The following is a 17362-nucleotide window of genomic DNA, read 5'->3' as shown; positions in this document are numbered from 1 at the left end:
TTCTCGACTTTTCCATCGGAAAGCGTATACAGTTTTGTTGATTTTCTAACTTATGCTTCCCATCTTAATTTCCTGTTGGATTAAATTACTCTGGAACTCAGTGTGCTGAAATGTCTGAGTGACTGTGTTTTAAGATAAGCACAGCTACTGAGATATATAAGGGTTATTGGTATCACGTTCCTTTTGGAAAACACTTTTCCAATTCCCCTGTCAGATCACAGGCCCCTAATTCCTCAAGTGTGTTTGTGGCCATGGACAGAAACTGCAGAGAGCAGAAGACCCTTGTGTCAGGAAGTGAGGCAGCGTGGGGACAGTCAGGGGCTTGCAGGCAAAGGATTCACCTCGAGTGGCTCGGATTCCTGAGAAGAAAGGGCAGTTTCATCACATTCTCTCTCTTGTTAACAAACCAAAATATTCTGTGTGGTTGAGGAGGAAAGATGAAGTGTTGTCCAGGATCCCGATGCCTCTGTGTCTGGAGTGTACTGCCTCACTAGTTTGCCATGGTCCTTTTTCATCTTTGAAGATGCTACTTGTTGCTAGTGAATGTCAGAGGACATGGTTAGTGATGTTTGGTGACAGTAGGTTATTCCTGTAATATCCATTCCCCTCTCCCCCCTTGTTATAGTTGGCAGCAGTGGGGAGGGGTCAAGTTCTCTAGCACGGATGCGGCTCTGCTGGAACGTGTTATTGGAGAAGGAGGCAGATGCTCAGAGCTCTTTCTTTGGGTTTCATCTCTTGGTGTTACAACTTCTGTCTGTCTTACGAAACTATTTTCCTGTCTGTCTGCAGGTGGGTCCTGATGTGAGAGGCTTTCCTCAGCCCACCTGCATGCCCTCCCCTATAGGCCAAACTATACCAGGCTTCATTGGCTTTGGGCCACCTCAGCCTTCTCCACCTTTGTCGACAAGGGAGGCAACCACATTGTGCTCAGGCCACACCTCAGGCCCCACCTGCAGCACCATCTCCCTCTGTTATCTCTGCACCCTCTCATCTCCTCTGCTCCCACACTCTTATCTGATGTGGGAAACAAAGAAGAAAAATTGTTAAATTTCCTTACTTCCTAGAGCCCAAGTCCTTGAAACAGGCAGAGTGACATTCCTCTAGGGACTCAACTGCCTTGATGTTAATACTTTGCTAAGGCCTCTCTCCCTCTTTTCCTTTTACCAAACCTTCCTTTTCCTCTGAAGCTCTCTCTGCTTCCTCCTCTCCTAAACCTCTTGAAACCTGCCCCTTTGAAGTTAAATCTCCTGAGGATCTAAATAGATCCCACATTTCCAACCTTTTTTTTTAAAGGTTTTATTTATTTATTTGACAGAGATAGAGACAGCCAGCGAGAGAGGGAACACAAGCAGGGGGAGTGGGAGAGGAAGAAGCAGGCTCATAGCGGAGGAGCCTGATGTGGGGCTCGATCCCATAACACCGGGATTACGCCCTGAGCCGAAGGCAGTTGCTTAACCACTGTGCCACCCAGGCGCCCCCCAACTTTTTTTTTTTTTTGACTACAGTTGACACACAATATTACATTAGTTTCAGGTGTACAACTTAGTGATTCTATAACTTTATACATTAGGCTATATTCACTACGAGTATAGCTACCGTCTATCCCATTACATCACTACGAACCATCATTGACTGTATTCCTTATGCTCTGCTTTTTATTCCCATGACTTACTCATTTCATTACTGGAGGCCTATATCTCCCTCTCCCCTTCACCCATTTTGCCCACCACATGATAGTGAGTGTTCTGTGGCCTCTCCTCCTTTGTTACAATATGTAGATGATTGGCATCTCTGCTCCCCTCCTCACACCTCTTCACAGGAAGACAGCATCCACCTGGGAAAACTTTTGGCCTTAAAAGGGTCATGCAGTCCCCAAAGAAAAACTGCAGTTTGCTCAAACTCAGCTTAGGTATTTAGGTCACCTGATCTCAGAACAAGGACAGTACCTGGATCCAGGTAGACTCAAGGCATCCTCAATTTCCCACAACCTAAAACTAAGCACCAATGACCAGGCTTTCCTGGACTGGCCGGCTACTGTCAACAGTGGATTCCAAACTTCTCTTTTAAGGCTCAGCTGCTATACATTTTACTAAAACATGAGAAACCTAACACAATTATTCAGAAAGAGGGGGATGACACCGCTTTGAAACTTTAAACAAAAGTCTACCATTAGCCCCTGCCCTTGGAACTCCTAATGACCAACTTCCCTTTTTCATCTCTCTGATACGGAAGGGAATGTCCTTGCAGTGCTCACCCCAAAACACAAGGACCACCATCATCCCACAAGGTATAAGAGTCAACAGGTAGATGCTATGGCTGGGGGATACCCGCCTGCCTCAGAGCCATTCCTGCCACTGCCCTCTGGGATAAGGCCACTGAAGAATTCATCACACCATCCCCTTTAACCATCCCTGCACCCCATGTAGTAGAAGCCCTTCTGAACTCTCCTCACACTCAACATTTTCCAGACAGTCACCTCACCTCCTATGAAATCCCCCTGGTACCACTCCTCACATAACTCTTTCTGGTTCCAAAAGCCTCAACCCAGCCACCCTTCTCCCCTCCTTCACAGATGAAACCCCCCCACAGCCACTTCACACCGACAGGTCACCTGTTGACTCCCTGTGACAATTTTCAGCAAACTGCTCTAACCAAAGCACACTTTTCATGCTTTCCTGATGGTTCTTACTTAGAGGAGGAAAATGATAAATATCTCGCCAGCTAAGCTACCACAACTCCCTTTGAGGACACTGAGGCAGCACCTTTCCCTCTGGCTACTTCAGCCCAGCAGGATGAGTTCTGTGTCCTTAAGGCAGCTTCTATTGTAGCCGAGGGCAGCACTGCAAACATGTAAGGTGATACTCGGTATATGCTTTGGATAGCTAGCTCATGGTTTTGGAATATTATGGAAGAAACGAGGTTTCCTTCCTTACAATGGGGATGAGATTAAAAATGGCTGCTAGGTCTAAAATTCATCAGATGCCATGCTTTTGCCTGCAGATCTAGCTATTATTAAGGTCCCAGGGATATTCTGCACTTGACTTTCTGGAGGCCAAAGGAAACCACCTGGCTTATAGTTCTGCCCAAAAAAAAGCTGCTCAAAAGGACACCGAGAGCCAGACCTCTGTCATGTTCTGAAGGGATGTCCTACCAACTGACAATTGGGAAAAATTGAGCAGACATGGCCAACAACAGGGCCCAGACAAGGAGAAACAATGTTGGGAATCTGATGACTAGTTGATAAAAAGAGAGAATTCCGGTTTGGATCAAATAACAATATGGCCATCTCCAAAATTCTAAAATTCCCACTCCTGACAACTGTACAAATATTAAACCATTGGTCTACTGACAAACTGATAGGGTTGATGAACCAGTATTGGTGGGGAAATGCTAAGAAGACTGCAGAAAGTGCCAACCTTGCTTGTCCCACTTGTCCAAAATACGATCCTGGAAAACAAATCCATACCTCCCCTGGGCATTTTAGACTGCTCAATGAACCATTTGAGATATGGCAAGTGGATTTCATGCAACTTTCTCATCTCATGGAAATAAGTTTGTGTTAGTCAATGTGCCTATGTTATCTCACTGGACCAAAGCTTTCCCTTGTAGAAAGGCCAATGACTCTTCTGTGGCTAAAATCCTGTTAGAAAAAATTCTCTCTCCGGGAAAAGCTCTCTTGAACAGCACAATGACCAGAAAACCCATTCTACCGTGCAGGCATTTCACTGAGTTTGTGATCTTTGGCCGGTTTTACAATACTTTCATTGTACATTACTATCCCCTAACCTCACAACTGGTCCAACACCATAATGGCAACACTGGGGACCCAATTGGCAAAATCTGCAGAGACTTTCCAATGACCTGGGCCAAAGGCATTGCCAATACTTCTTCTAAATCTCAAGGCCATCCCCTTTGGAGCTCTGACTCCCAACCTTGGAGATAGTCACTGGACATCCATGCATTTGACCTCTGCCCCCTTTTGACCTGGAGTTGAGAAAAGGGGATATATTTCAATAATGCAAAGATCTAGTTGCTTCTATCAAAATGAACATTGTTGTAGCAGAGCAATCTTTTCAGTGTCCACTCCCAGGGGATAATTATCTTGACCATCACACCCTGCAAGCTGGGGATTCTTTCTCTTGGGAAAGACACTTCCACAGAGATTCTCTTCAACCTCCCTTGAGAGGACCTTATCGGATACTGCTAACCAAACCTTGTGCTGCCAAATCCCAGGGAATGGGCTCTTGGGTCCACGGGACACATTTAAAGAAGGCACCAGACCCTGACTGGACCTGGACACCATCTGGTCACGAGAACATAAATACTTCCCAAATTGAAAGAGAAAACATCTGGGGAGACAGCTTTCCCCCACATGTCCGGACCAGGCCTGCATTCCTTTTCTCACTGTTGCTCCTCCTACCTCTTTTGTGCAAAGAACATGCCTTTTTCTGCATTTCCCAGTCTCTTGCAAAAGGAGGAAACCTCTTTGGAGTATGACCTTTCCAGAAATAGCCTCATTTTTATCTTGTGAGCATTTCTAGAGTTTTAGAAGTTTCAGAATTCAAAAGTCTTTCTTTTACCTAAACTATTAACTGCACCCTGATTCCTTTTGTTTGTTTTTGTTTTGTTTTTGTTTGCTTTCTTTAAAGAAACAGAATTTTTAATTTATTAAAAACATTAAAGACAAATGAAAAAAAAAAAAAACCATGCCGTGTTTATAGACAGAGAAATTCAAAATCATAAAAAAATGTCAATACTTTTCCAATTGCCTTGTATATTTTATGCAGCAGCAATTAATATCCCAATATGAGTTTGCAAGAAATATGACAGGCTAATTCTAAACTTGATACGGAAGAGCAAAGACCCATAGACAGCCAAGATGCTTCTGAAGAAAAAGGAAAGGGGAGGGCGCCTGGGTGGCCTCATTCGGTTAAGCATCTGCCTTCGGCTCAGGTCATGATCCCAGGTCCTGGGATCCAGTCCCACATCGGGTTCCCTGCTCGGCGGGAGTCTGCTTCTCCCTCTGCACCCCCTCCCATGTGCACAAAAATAAGTAAATAAAATCTTTAGGGGGGAAAAAAAGGAATAAGGAAAGGAGAACTGCCCCACCAGATATCAAGAATTATTATGAAGCTATAAGATTTAGGATAGGGTGTTATTCATGCTGGGAGACTAATGACTACCACTAGTGCACCCAGACCAGAATCACAAATGTATGAGAACTTCATCCATGACACAGGGGGCACTACAGATCACTGGGGAATGGTGTATGAAATACATGATGTCAGGACAACTGGTCATCCACATGGTAGATCTCTATCTCCTGCCATACACAAAATCTAATTTCCAATGGATTTACCGACTTCAAAATGAAAGATAAAACTGGTTAAACTTGCAGAAGAATATATAGAAAGATATCTTTATGATCCCAGGATAAGAAAATACTTCTTCACCAAGGCAAAAAAACATTCTTCAGAAAGAAAATTGGTAAGCATGACAACGTTAAAATTAAGAATTTTTGCTGGGATGCCTGGGTGTCTCAGTCGTTGAGCGTCTGCCTTCAGCTCAGGGCGTGATCCCAGAGTCCTGGGATGCAGCCCCACATCCAGCCCTGCATCAGGCTCCCTGCTCTGCTGGGAGCCTGCCTCTTCCTCTCCCACTCCGTCTGCTTGTGTTCCCTCTCTCACGGGCTCTCTCTTTCTCTGTCAAATAAATAAATAAAATCTTAAAAAAAAAAGGAAAAGAACTTTTGCTAACAAAAAGATACCTTAGAGAAAAATTAAATTAGAAACCAGAAAAAGATACAGGCGTCCCAGGAAACAAGAATATTTGAATGAAATCTTTGAATTATACTTTATCATTCAAACTCCAGCTAACTTTTATATGAAAATCAGGAACCAAACAGATTCTGAAATCTAGGTAGTCTTCATTATTTTAACTCAGCTATCTGAATTCAAAAACTGATAACAAAGAATGTTTTATTCATAACACGCACAACCAACCACAGATCAATATCCAGAATATTTGAAAAGCTAATTCCTACATAACAAAAAGAGAAAAGCAAATAGCCCAATGGCAAAACTAGAATTTTATGGAAGAAAAAAATCCTAGTGGTGAATAAAAACATGAAAAATGTTCAACCTCAATAATAATCATAAAAATTCACCTTAAGGCCACAAAGAGTAACCCTTTTACATTCATCAGGTTGGCAAAAAATTAAGCTTGGCAAGACCAGTTATTGGTGAAGATAGGAATTCTATGCAGTACTGGGACAAGTACAATTGGTACAACTATTTTGAAAGATACTCTGCATTATCTTGCAAAACTCTACACGTTCATTCTTACAAACCAGAAATTCCAATACTAGAAAATGTATATGCCCTATTGAAAATCTTGAACCTACACACCAGGAAACGTGTGAGAATGTCCGTTGCAGCATTGTTCAGAATAACAAAAAACTGGAAACAATTATTCACCAAAAGCAGAATAAATAAATGGTGCTATACTTATATAATTACATAGTTTGAACATCCGGATTCTAATCCAAATGCATGGTTTCTGAATTTATAACATAACAGACCATTACTGATAACACATGGAGTTTTAAACAGCTCTTTTGAGATAACAATACTGTTTTGAAATGTCCCGGAAGTATTCCTATTCTTGCAACAAGTTCTCTAATGCTTCATGTTCCCCAGTGTATCTGTATTCCCAGATGTACTCAGTGATTTCATTTAGTGCATTCTCGCAGTATTTCACTATTTTGCTCCCAGACACTTGAGGAAGACACTTCCAGGAGGCACACGTGACTCCGGGTTTGCCTTCATAGGGAGAAACCTGTCTTCCTTCAGGTAAACAACTGCCAATAAATATTTTCAGTTGGCTCCTTTCAAACCTAGGGTCCTGGGTTAGAACCAACACATGGTTTGGAATTGTCATCTTGCTTTTGATTCTGTACTTGCTGTCTGTCAATCCTTTGTAGAAACAGTGTCCCCAGTGAGGTGATGCTGGCTCACTGGTCTCAATCTCGAGCAGATACAGACTTCACACAGGAAGTACATGAGAGTTTCTCCCTTCTAACCTTCCCAGTTCTTCAAGTGTCACTTGAGTAGTTTACAACTGTGATGCACATTTCCTCCAACATGAGACACGCCACCAGAAAAAGACCTTGCTGGCACTGAAACACAAAACCACTAAATACAAAGAACTTGACTGCTGATCAGAAATTCTTCCAGGGACACCTGGGTGGCTCAGTCGGTTAAGCATCTGCCTTTGGCTCATGATCCAGTGAGTCATGATCCCAGTATCCTAGGACTGAGTCCCACACTGGGCTCCTTGCCCAGCGGGGAGCCTGTTTCTCCCTCTGCCTGATTCTCTCTCTCTCTCTCTCTCTCATACACACACGCACAAATAAAATCTTTAAAAAAAATTCTTCCATGGAAACTTTTTTAAAGTTTTTTAAATTACAATGACCTCAGTTATACTCATTTCAAGTGTGCAATCTAGTGATTCAACACTTGTAGGCAACACCTGGTGCTCATCACAAATGCATGACTTAATCCCTATCACCTATTGAACCCATCCCCCCAAACATCTCCCCTCTGATTACCAACAGGTTGTTCTCTATAGTAAAAAGGCTGTTTTCTTGGTTTGCCTCTTTTTTCTTCTCGCTGCTCATTTGTTTTATTTCATAAATTCCACAAATGACTAAAATCATATAGTATCTGTCTTTGACGGACTTATTTTGCTCCTCAAGGCAAATCTTGATCAGAACGGGGAAATGTGAAAAGTCGTAACGGGAAATGCCACAAAACAGTCAGGAGGTTTTGGCAGGGGGAGCTCGGACACACTCTCACTCTGAATAAACTGGGGACCCAACAGGAAGACATGGACTTGACCTCGCACGTGAATACTCCACTATTCCAGCTACAGGAACTCTATTCTCATCTCTCCATCCCCTCCCCCCAGCCCCCACCTCCCAACAGGACTCAACCATGAGAAGCCACAATGATTTGAACTACCAGATGCCTCCAATGGACTTTTGGTTCCTAACAGCCTTCTAAACTGCCCCCTTTTCGCCTGAAAACAGTGAGCCTCTCTGATGCTCCCCAATGTGCCTAAGGGTTAGTCACTGCTTCTTTGTCCTACATTCTATTCTTCTTCCTTCCCAAACAAAACCAACTTCGGCTGATAAATCCCTCAGAGTTTCTACCTTTAAGGTTACAAAATGGAGGGCAGTTTGTGTTTCTACCTGGGTCTCAGGTTCCAGCAGAATTAGGGAAGTGGGACCCCAGCTCATTCTTTTAGGAAGTCCTGAGAGTCAGCAGTTAGTGCATTCAAGTCCCCACTGAAAGCGGCTCCCGTTCCTCTGAATTTGGCTCAGGATTTCTCCCCAGAAACAAGCCTGCATCTGTAACAAGCCAACCACAGCATCTCTGATGTGGTGTCGCAGGACCCCTCAAGCCACGGATCCCTGAGTAAAACAGGTCTGTTCAAATACCCGCAGGGAAAATGAGGACTGAACCAGGGGAACAGCCCTCAAAATGCAAGCGACTGTGCTGCTCACTTACCAGCATGTCCTGGGAAGCCACCCAGAGCCGCCCCCTCAGCACTCAGCCAACAAGGCAGCTTCTTCCTCTACCTCGGGAGGCGACAAGTTGCTGCAAAGGCCCCAGGGTCTTCCCAGGGTGGGGGCCGAACCTACTGAAATGGCAGCTTTGGCGCTCTATTCCCTGCAGCCAGAGAGGGGCCGGATCCTTGGGGGCCTTCCAGAGCCCTTCCTGCTCTGAGGCGCCCTGTGTCAGAAAAGGCCACAGCGCGCCCTCTGCTGGCCGTGGCTGCGCACGCAGAGAAACCGCCCCCTTCCTGTTGGAGGTGCGCGCGCGCCCTCTGCTGGCCTCCCTGGGAATCCCTGCAATGCTCAAAGTCATGACCCCTCAGATGGAGGGACAGAGGGTGCTCTGTTCCACCCAAGCCATCTCTCTCCATGATAGATCCTAGGGTTCGGCCCCACAATGCAAAAGGAGGGGTCCCCATCTTCCCAAGGGAAACGTCCTCTGCACAGCTCTGCCCCAGAGAGGTCGGAGGATTGGGCTCAGGGAAATCTGACGCCCTGGATTCCCGCCTTCTCCAGTCCCAAAGCTCAGAGTAGCTACCTAGACCTCCTCCCCCCTGGTCCATGGTCCACCTCCACACACCTAGACCAGCAACTGCTTTTCATCCTTCCAACTCCTCTTTGTCTCTGCTTTTCTCTACCCCCTCTCCCTCTCTTGGTTCCTCTCACTTTCCAGGATTTGCCCAATCCCCCCACCACCCACTCAGTGTCCCTCTCCCTGACAGTCTCTTTCTCTATCTCTCCCCAGGCCCTCAGGCCTTCTGCTCTGTGCAGCCCTGTCCAGGACCACCACAGAGGACCACCTCTCCTGTCTCCCCCTCTCTCCTGCCATCATTCGGCCCTGGCCCTGCGCACAGGGCATGACAATCCCATTTACAAAGGCTGCTCAGGCTGACCTTGGCTGTAGCAGGGCAGTTACCCGCCTCTCCAGGGCAGAATGTGGACAGACAGACCTTGACACCTTGGCCCAGCCATGACCCCAAGGCTGCTGGAGGATGTCTTCTTCCACAACCTGGAGAGAAGGAGGGCTTTGCACGATCCAGGAGCTCTGGTGCAGAATGGACTGGAGTAAAGGACCTAAGAAGCAACAGACACATACACCCAACTCCTGCGTGGTGAGAGAGGAATGGGTCTCCTGTCACTGGCCTCTTCCCTGCCCATCCCTCAACATGGAAACTGTGGAGGATTATGGGGCATCAGGGGTCTTACCAAGAACACTGCCACCATCAGCGACCCTCAGAGCCCACCCGCTGTTGCGAGGCAGCTGGTGAGGTGAAACCAGTGCACAAAACCTGGATTAATGCAGGGCCTCCTCACCGGTCTCCCGGGGCCACTACTGACCCTTCATACATTCCTCACCATCACAACAGACCACTGCCTGGGGACAGACACCTATCCTGCTGATCACCACACACCCCCAAAACAAGCAGACACCATGTACTCAAGGGTATCTATCACCAGAGTTAATACAACCACCAACAGATCTAAATACAGGGTGTGTCCACCTGCCCAGAAGGACTGCTTGGGCCCCTTGCAGTAAAGATGCCACAAAGGGTAATCTTGCTACTATCCTCCATCACCACCACTGCTGCCAGTTTGTTTCTGTGTGTACAGGATTCACACTGTGCTCTTGGAGGGGAATGACTGTAGGTCCTCGTGAAGGCAGACGCTGACACACAGAACCATGAAAGGTTTATTGGGGGGATACGAGGAGAGACAGAGCACAGGGGACAGGATGGGCAGGGAAGGCATTCAGACCATTAGGCTCATCTGACACCTTTACAACATATATACTCTGCATAGCCTGGTTGTTACCGCTCAGGGAGATCTTCAAACTTCAAACTGACTGTCCTGTAAGTCAAACAGATTTTGGATTATTTCAATGGGATCTTATGTTCTGCCATATGCAATTTGCCTCCTATAGTATATCTGAGGCCTTGGATGAACACCTGAGTGTGTGGCTGCCTCTGTGAGTCTATATGTAATAGAAAATAATTGTCTTCACATCTCAGACATCAATGTCTGAATGTACCCATTCTCAAAAGTATCTTTTATTTCCTTCTTGGCTAGGACCTGAAATTTAATAGAAAAAAAGGAGGTCATTTCTTTGTTGTTGAAATGAGGATCGCTGCTATCTGGGCTGAGATGTTCTACTCCAAGTGAAATTTCAAGGTCTTAAATGAACACCTTTTGATGATCATCTGCATGGAGCTATTTTTTTAAACAGTGAGTAGGGTGAGTGGCCAAAATCCCAGATATTTGGCACATTCTTTTTTTTTTTTTTTTTTTTGAAACAGAGAGAAAAAAACAAAGACAGAGAAAGGGTAAACTTGTGAGTGAACAGGGAAGGCGGAAAAGGAGAGGGAGAGAGAGAAACCCTAAGGGTCTCCACACTCAGCGTCAAACCCGACCTGGGACTCAATCTCAGAACCTTGAGATCACAGCCTCAGCGGAAATCAAGAGTCCAATGTTTAACCGCCTGAGCCACCCAGGGGCCCCTGCAGATTCTTTATGTACTTCAACTCCTGTGCCTCTAATGACCTCAGAAACCAATATGCTCCAGGTTTCAAAGAAAACAAAGCTGAGGTTCTGAGTAGGCCCCACGGAGAGCTGGCATTCGGGCTGAGACATCAGCAACACAGGCAAATCCGCAGGATACTGTGGCAGAAGTTCTGGGAGATGCAAAGCTACAGGCAGGGAGGGGACTCAGATGCAGAGGGTGGTGACAGGGCTCGAGCTAGGGCGGCTCCTGGTCAACCCCGAATTCCCCACTAAGAGCCTCACTCAGGCTGAAGCCAAGGCAGCAGCTCTCTGATCTCAGTACTGTCTTCACTTTCTCACACGGGCGCACACAAACTGAGGCAGACAAGAATCCCCAAAGAACCAAGTTAAATTTCCCACATCTCCACGGCATTCTTTCACACAGTTCAGAACTTTCAAAAATTTAGGGAAACAATAACCTTTATAGATTATGAATGAACAGCTTTATGCCAACAATGACATTTTCACGCAAATAACTGCATTATTCACACTGTGTGACAGACACACGCAGCAACTCGGTGTGGACCTCACTCTGCCTTCACACTCGCTGCTTAAGCTGCTGGCCTGCCAGGAATGGCCTCCGCTCTACCTGAGAGAGACCATCCACTCCCCTGAGCACCTCCATCCTGCTTCTCATCCACAGTCTCCTGTTTCTGTGTGACCCACGGCTCCCTCTCCTGTCCTTCAGATACATCGCTGGTGCTTCCCTTATAAGGAACACAACGTCTGTGTGGTTTAATGAACGTGTCCCTCCCTTCTCTCAGACACCCTAAATTCCTAACGTTAAGAATAGACCTCATTCCTTCCAGAGCGCAGGATATGGTCTCTGTACAACATCCATGCGCACACCTGCTGTGCCGAGCTCTAGGAGAAGAGAGGCTCTCCTTCACCGCAAAGGGACCTGCCAACCACCTCAGTAGGAGTGAAAGATGAAGTCCATCAAATGGATCTCCTGAGCAACTTGGAGAAAGTGATCACGTCCTCAGCAACATTCACTCCCCCACGACATGAGACGCCTGCACGCAGGACCGCTATTCCTCATGGGGGACGCACCAGCGTCTATCTCTGACCCACGCCACAGAAAAGAAAGAGGACGAGCCCATAGGAAGTGACTGAGCCACATTCCCACAAAACCTCCACACCTGCCTCCAGCATCTGCCACTGTCTCTCATTCTCACCTCCCTGAGCCGACAAGAGGGCTTCCCCCAAGTATCCACAGGTTGCAGAGGATGGGGCAGACCCCAACCCTAATGATGAATCAAGGGACCACAGCCCTGCTTCAGTGGTTTACGTAACTAATGAAATGTCAGCTCAAACTCAACACACTGCACATGAAGTGAGAGGTGTTTCATCCCTCCAGGAACAACAAATGTGGACTCTGGACATGCACAACAGTAAGAAATACATGTCTGCCATTGTGCAATAGAGACACTTCCTTCACACCAATGGCACCTGCCCCACTGCTCAGTGTATGGAAATAGTTAAGCACAAAGCATGTATGACGTGAGAACTTCAGGATGTAACAGTGTCCCAGCCGGGTTTCCCATGCAATGTCAAGACCTCAGCACAAGTCTGCCTTTGTTCCACCCAAACATCCCTAAGGTGACGATCTGGAAACACAGAAGCCTGTAGGCTCTGGCATGAAGACATGGCATTTGAAAGATAAACGGCACCACACACAGATCCCAAGATATACCCAACAGATACAAGGCCACACACGGTGCTGCCCAGACAGGAACAGGATTCCAGAAATAGTTACAACGGGAAACAGCCACCGCATTTACCTTGTCCTTCTCTGGGACCTCCTTGGGAGCGGTGCCACTGTTGTCCCCTTGAGCGCCACAGGCTTCTGAATGGGAACAAGGCCCTAGAAGAGACAGAGGTGGATTAAGAAGGGTGTTGACCACGCATGATTCAAGCCAAGCTTCTACACCTGCCCCAGCCTGTTCTACACTCCCACTCTCAGGTCCATCCACATGCAGAGCGTTTCTCACAGGTCTCCCCTGACCTCTGTGGACAAAGGAGAGACCACTCCCTCACCCTTGATGATATGACAACTCTGCACAATAGAGATGATTTAATAACTAATCAATAACGCTAGACAACTGCGGCCTCCACACGTGTAAGTGATGTGAAGACTGTGCTCCATTAAGCCAAGAGCCCAAAACATCATGTCTGTGCAGTGCACCTGGGCAATGCTTTTATGTCTGTCTATTGCACATTGTCACACTTCTCAATGGCAGACCCCTGCTGCCCAGTTCTATATAGAGAAACGAGACAGTCCACGAAATGGATGTCCACAGAAAGTTGAGGAATGTTCCTGTGTCCTCACTCAGGTTGATCCTTGCATTGCAAAGCCTCGTGGTACCTCCTCTATATCTTCTCCACCGACACAAGTGGTCACATGATGAATACGCGCTACAACTCACATCATGCAATCCAGATCATCTTACCACATGGTGGCGGAACGAAGGGCGAGCAAGGCCCGCATGACGACCAAAGTGGAGGAGGGTGAGGTGGCCCACAGCCAATGAAGCCTGGTAATGTGGCCCGTAAGGGAGGACATGCAGGTTGGCCAAGGAAACCTTCTCACATCTGGACCCACCTGCAGACAGACAGGAAAATAGTTTGGTGAGAGAGACAGAAGTTGTAACACCAAGAGATGAAACCCAAAGAAAGAGCTCTCAGCATCTGCCTCCTTCTCCAATACCACGTTCCAGCAGAGCCGCATCCGTGCTAGAGAACTTGACCCCTCCCCACTGCTGCCAACCATAACAAGGGGGGAGAGGGGAATGGATATTACAGGAATAACCTACTGTCACCAAACATCACTAACCATGTCTGCCAATGGTCACTAGCAAGAAGTAGCATCTTCAAAGATGAAAAAGGAGCATGGCAAACTAGTGAAGGCAGGACACTCCAGACACGGAGGCATCGGGATCCTGGACAACACTTCATCTTTCCTCCTCAACCACACAGAATATTTTGGTTTGTTAACAAGAGAGAGAATGTGATGAAACTGCCCTTTCTTCTCAGGAATCCGAGCCACTCGAGGCGAATCCTTTGCCTGCAAGCCCCTGACTGTCCCCATGCTGCCTCACTTCCTGACACAAGGGTCTTCTGCTCTCTGCAGTTTCTGTCCATGGCCACAAACACACGAGGAATTAGGGGCCTGTGATCTGACAACGGAATTAGAAAAGTGTTTTCCGAAAGGAACGTGATACCAATAACCCTTCTATAACTCAGCAGCTGTGCTTATCTTAAAACACAGTCACTCGGACATTTCAGCACACTGAGTTCCAGAGTAATTTTGTCCAATAGGAAATTACGATGGGAAGCATAAGTTAGAGAAGCCACAAAACTGTATATGCTTTCCGATGGAAAACTCGAGAACGTGTGATGAGAGAAGAAACCTGCTCTCACTGTGACTTCGGACCAAACGACCTGCTCCTAGAAGCCCAACCGAAGGGCTTGTGGGGCACCGGTCATGCAGATAATCGCTAACATCCCCCCTTCAGAAAGTGTGTGTCACAGTGTGTTTTGCGACACGACACTAACAGCTTTGATCATGCAAAATAGTTGTGGAAAGGGTACAAGGAGAGGGATTCTGTATAGCACGTTTACCAGCAGAAGTAAAACAGGGATGACTTACGAAACATGGCCTATCTAAGCACATTCCAAACCGCAAAGCAGATAATAAAAAATGCACGGAGAGCTTCCCCTAGTTTCCAGTCGTGAGGATGACCACAGACCTTGTCACAGGTTAATCATCTAACCGCAATACGAACACAATAGGTATCGCACCTGTACATACCCCAGTGGGAATCAGGCAGCCCAGAGACTTCAGTGTGCAGTGAGCTGTCAGCTTCCTTGAGTTATTTCCCCCATGTGCACTATGGGTGAGCAGGGGTACAAAAACGCACACACAGACACACACACACACACACACACACACACAAGACACACACACAGTGAGTGTTCTGCCATCCTTCACCTCTAACCACCTGTGGCTTTGGGAGAGGCCCCCAAAGATGATGATTTGTAACGGAGAAGCCTGTCAGCCCCTGCGTGAACTGCTTGTATTTGAGAGGTGAACGACGCCACAGACAAACTGGATGACCCACCCAACAGACACAAGGCCAGGACACGGTGCTGCCCAGACAGGAACAGGATTCCAGAAATGGTTACAACTGGAAAAAGCCACCGTATTTACCTTGTCCTTCTCTGGGTCCTTCTTCGGCACGGTCCCACCTTTGTCCCCTTGAGCGCCACAGGTTTCTGAATTGGACCGAGGCCCTAGAAGAGACAGAGGTGGATTAAGACGGGTGTTGACCACGGAAGATTCAAGCCAAAGCTCTACACCTGCCCCAGCCTGTTCTACTCTCCCACTCTCAGGTCCCTTCCAGATGCAGAGCGTTTCTCACAGGTCTCCGCTGACCTCTGTGGACAAAGGAGAGACCAGTCCCTCACCCTTGGGGATATGACCACTCTGCACAGTAGAGATGATTTCATAACTAATCAATAACGCTGGACAACTGGGGCCTCCACACATGCAAGTGATGTAAAGACTGTGCTCCATTAAGCCAAGAGCCCAAAACATCATGTCTGTGCAGGGCACCTGGGCAATGCTTTTATGTCTGTCTATTGCACAATGTCACACTTCTTCTCAATGGCAGACCCCTGCTGCCCAGTTCTGTATGGTATAACGAGATAGTCCACGAAATGGATGTCCACAGAAAGTTGAGGAATGTTCCTGTGTCCTCACTCAGGTTGATCCTTGCATTGTAAAGCCTCGTGGTACCTCCTCTACATCTTCTCCACCGACACATGTAGTCACACGATGAATACGCGCTACAACTCACATCATGCAATCCAGATCATCTTACCACATGGTGGCGGAACGAGGGGCAGGGGAGGCCCGCATGTCGACCAAGGTGGAGGAGGCTGAGGTGGCCCACAGCCAATGAAGCCTGGTAAAGTTTGGTCCATAGGGCAGGGCATGCAGGTGGGCTGAAGAAACCCTCTCACATCTGGACCCACCTGCAGACAGACAGGAAAATAGTTTGGTGAGACAGACAGAAGTTGTAACACCAAGAGATGAAACCCAAAGAAAGAGCTCTCAGCATCTGCCTCCTTCTCCAATACCACGTTCCAGCAGAGCCGCATCCGTGCTAGAGAACTTGACCCCTCCCCACTGCTGCCAACTAAAACAAGGGGGGAGAGGGGAATGGATATTACAGGAATAACCTACTGTCACCAAACATCACTAACCATGTCTGCCAATGGTCACTAGCAAGAAGTAGCATCTTCAAAGATGAAAAAGGAGCATGGCAAACTAGTGAAGGCAGGACACTCCAGACACGGAGGCATCGGGATCCTGGACAACACTTCATCTTTCCTCCTCAACCACACAGAATATTTTGGTTTGTTAACAAGAGAGAGAATGTGATGAAACTGCCCTTTCTTCTCAGGAATCCGAGCCACTCGAGGCGAATCCTTTGCCTGCAAGCCCCTGACTGTCCCCATGCTGCCTCACTTCCTGACACAAGGGTCTTCTGCTCTCTGCAGTTTCTGGCCATGGCCACAAACACACTTGAGGAATTAGGGGCCTGTGATCTGACAGGGGAATTGGAAAAGTGTTTTCCAAAAGGAACGTGATACCAATAACCCTTCTATAACTCAGCAGCTGTGCTTATCTTAAAACACAGTCACTCGGACATTTCAGCACACTGAGTTCCAGAGTAATTTTGTCCAATAGGAAATTACGATGGGAAGCATAAGTTAGAGAAGCCACAAAACTGTATATGCTTTCCGATGGAAAACTCGAGAACGTGTGATGAGAGAAGAAACCTGCTCTCACTGTGACTTCGGACCAAACGACCTGCTCCTAGAAGCCCAACCGAAGGGCTTGTGGGGCACCGGTCCTGCAGATAATCGCTAACATCCCCCCTTCAGAAAGTGTGTGTCACAGTGTGTTTTGCGACACGACACTAACAGCTTTGATCATGCAAAATAGTTGTGGAAAGGGTACAAGGAGAGGGATTCTGTATAGCACGTTTACCAGCAGAAGTAAAACAGGGATGACTTACGAAACATGGCCTATCTAAGCACATTCCAAACCGCAAAGCAGATAATAAAAAATGCACGGAGAGCTTCCCCTAGTTTCCAGTCGTGAGGATGACCACAGACCTTGTCACAGGTTAATCA

At 47.0% G+C, this 17362-nt stretch overlaps 1 long non-coding RNA gene across 2 annotated transcripts; it reads right to left on the bottom strand.

Annotated features, from left to right (window-relative positions):
- Nucleotides 1-536: 536 nt before the first annotated feature.
- LOC130544269 (uncharacterized) lies at nucleotides 537-15466 on the bottom strand. Of its 2 annotated transcripts, XR_008960442.1 has the most exons (4): nucleotides 15369-15466; nucleotides 13609-13760; nucleotides 12940-13022; nucleotides 537-10465 (listed from the first exon to the last, which is right to left on the bottom strand). It is a non-coding gene; the product is annotated as an uncharacterized LOC130544269 (long non-coding RNA). The 2 variants fall into 2 exon arrangements; XR_008960441.1 differs by having other exon boundaries at nucleotides 13609-15446.
- Nucleotides 15467-17362: the final 1896 nt, after the last annotated feature.

Source organism: Ursus arctos, unplaced genomic scaffold, assembly GCF_023065955.2.
Source record: "Ursus arctos isolate Adak ecotype North America unplaced genomic scaffold, UrsArc2.0 scaffold_2, whole genome shotgun sequence".
Taxonomy (NCBI): domain Eukaryota; kingdom Metazoa; phylum Chordata; class Mammalia; order Carnivora; family Ursidae; genus Ursus; species Ursus arctos.
Note: the sequence above shows the minus strand (reverse complement) of the source record. Positions and strands in the feature narration are given on the sequence as shown.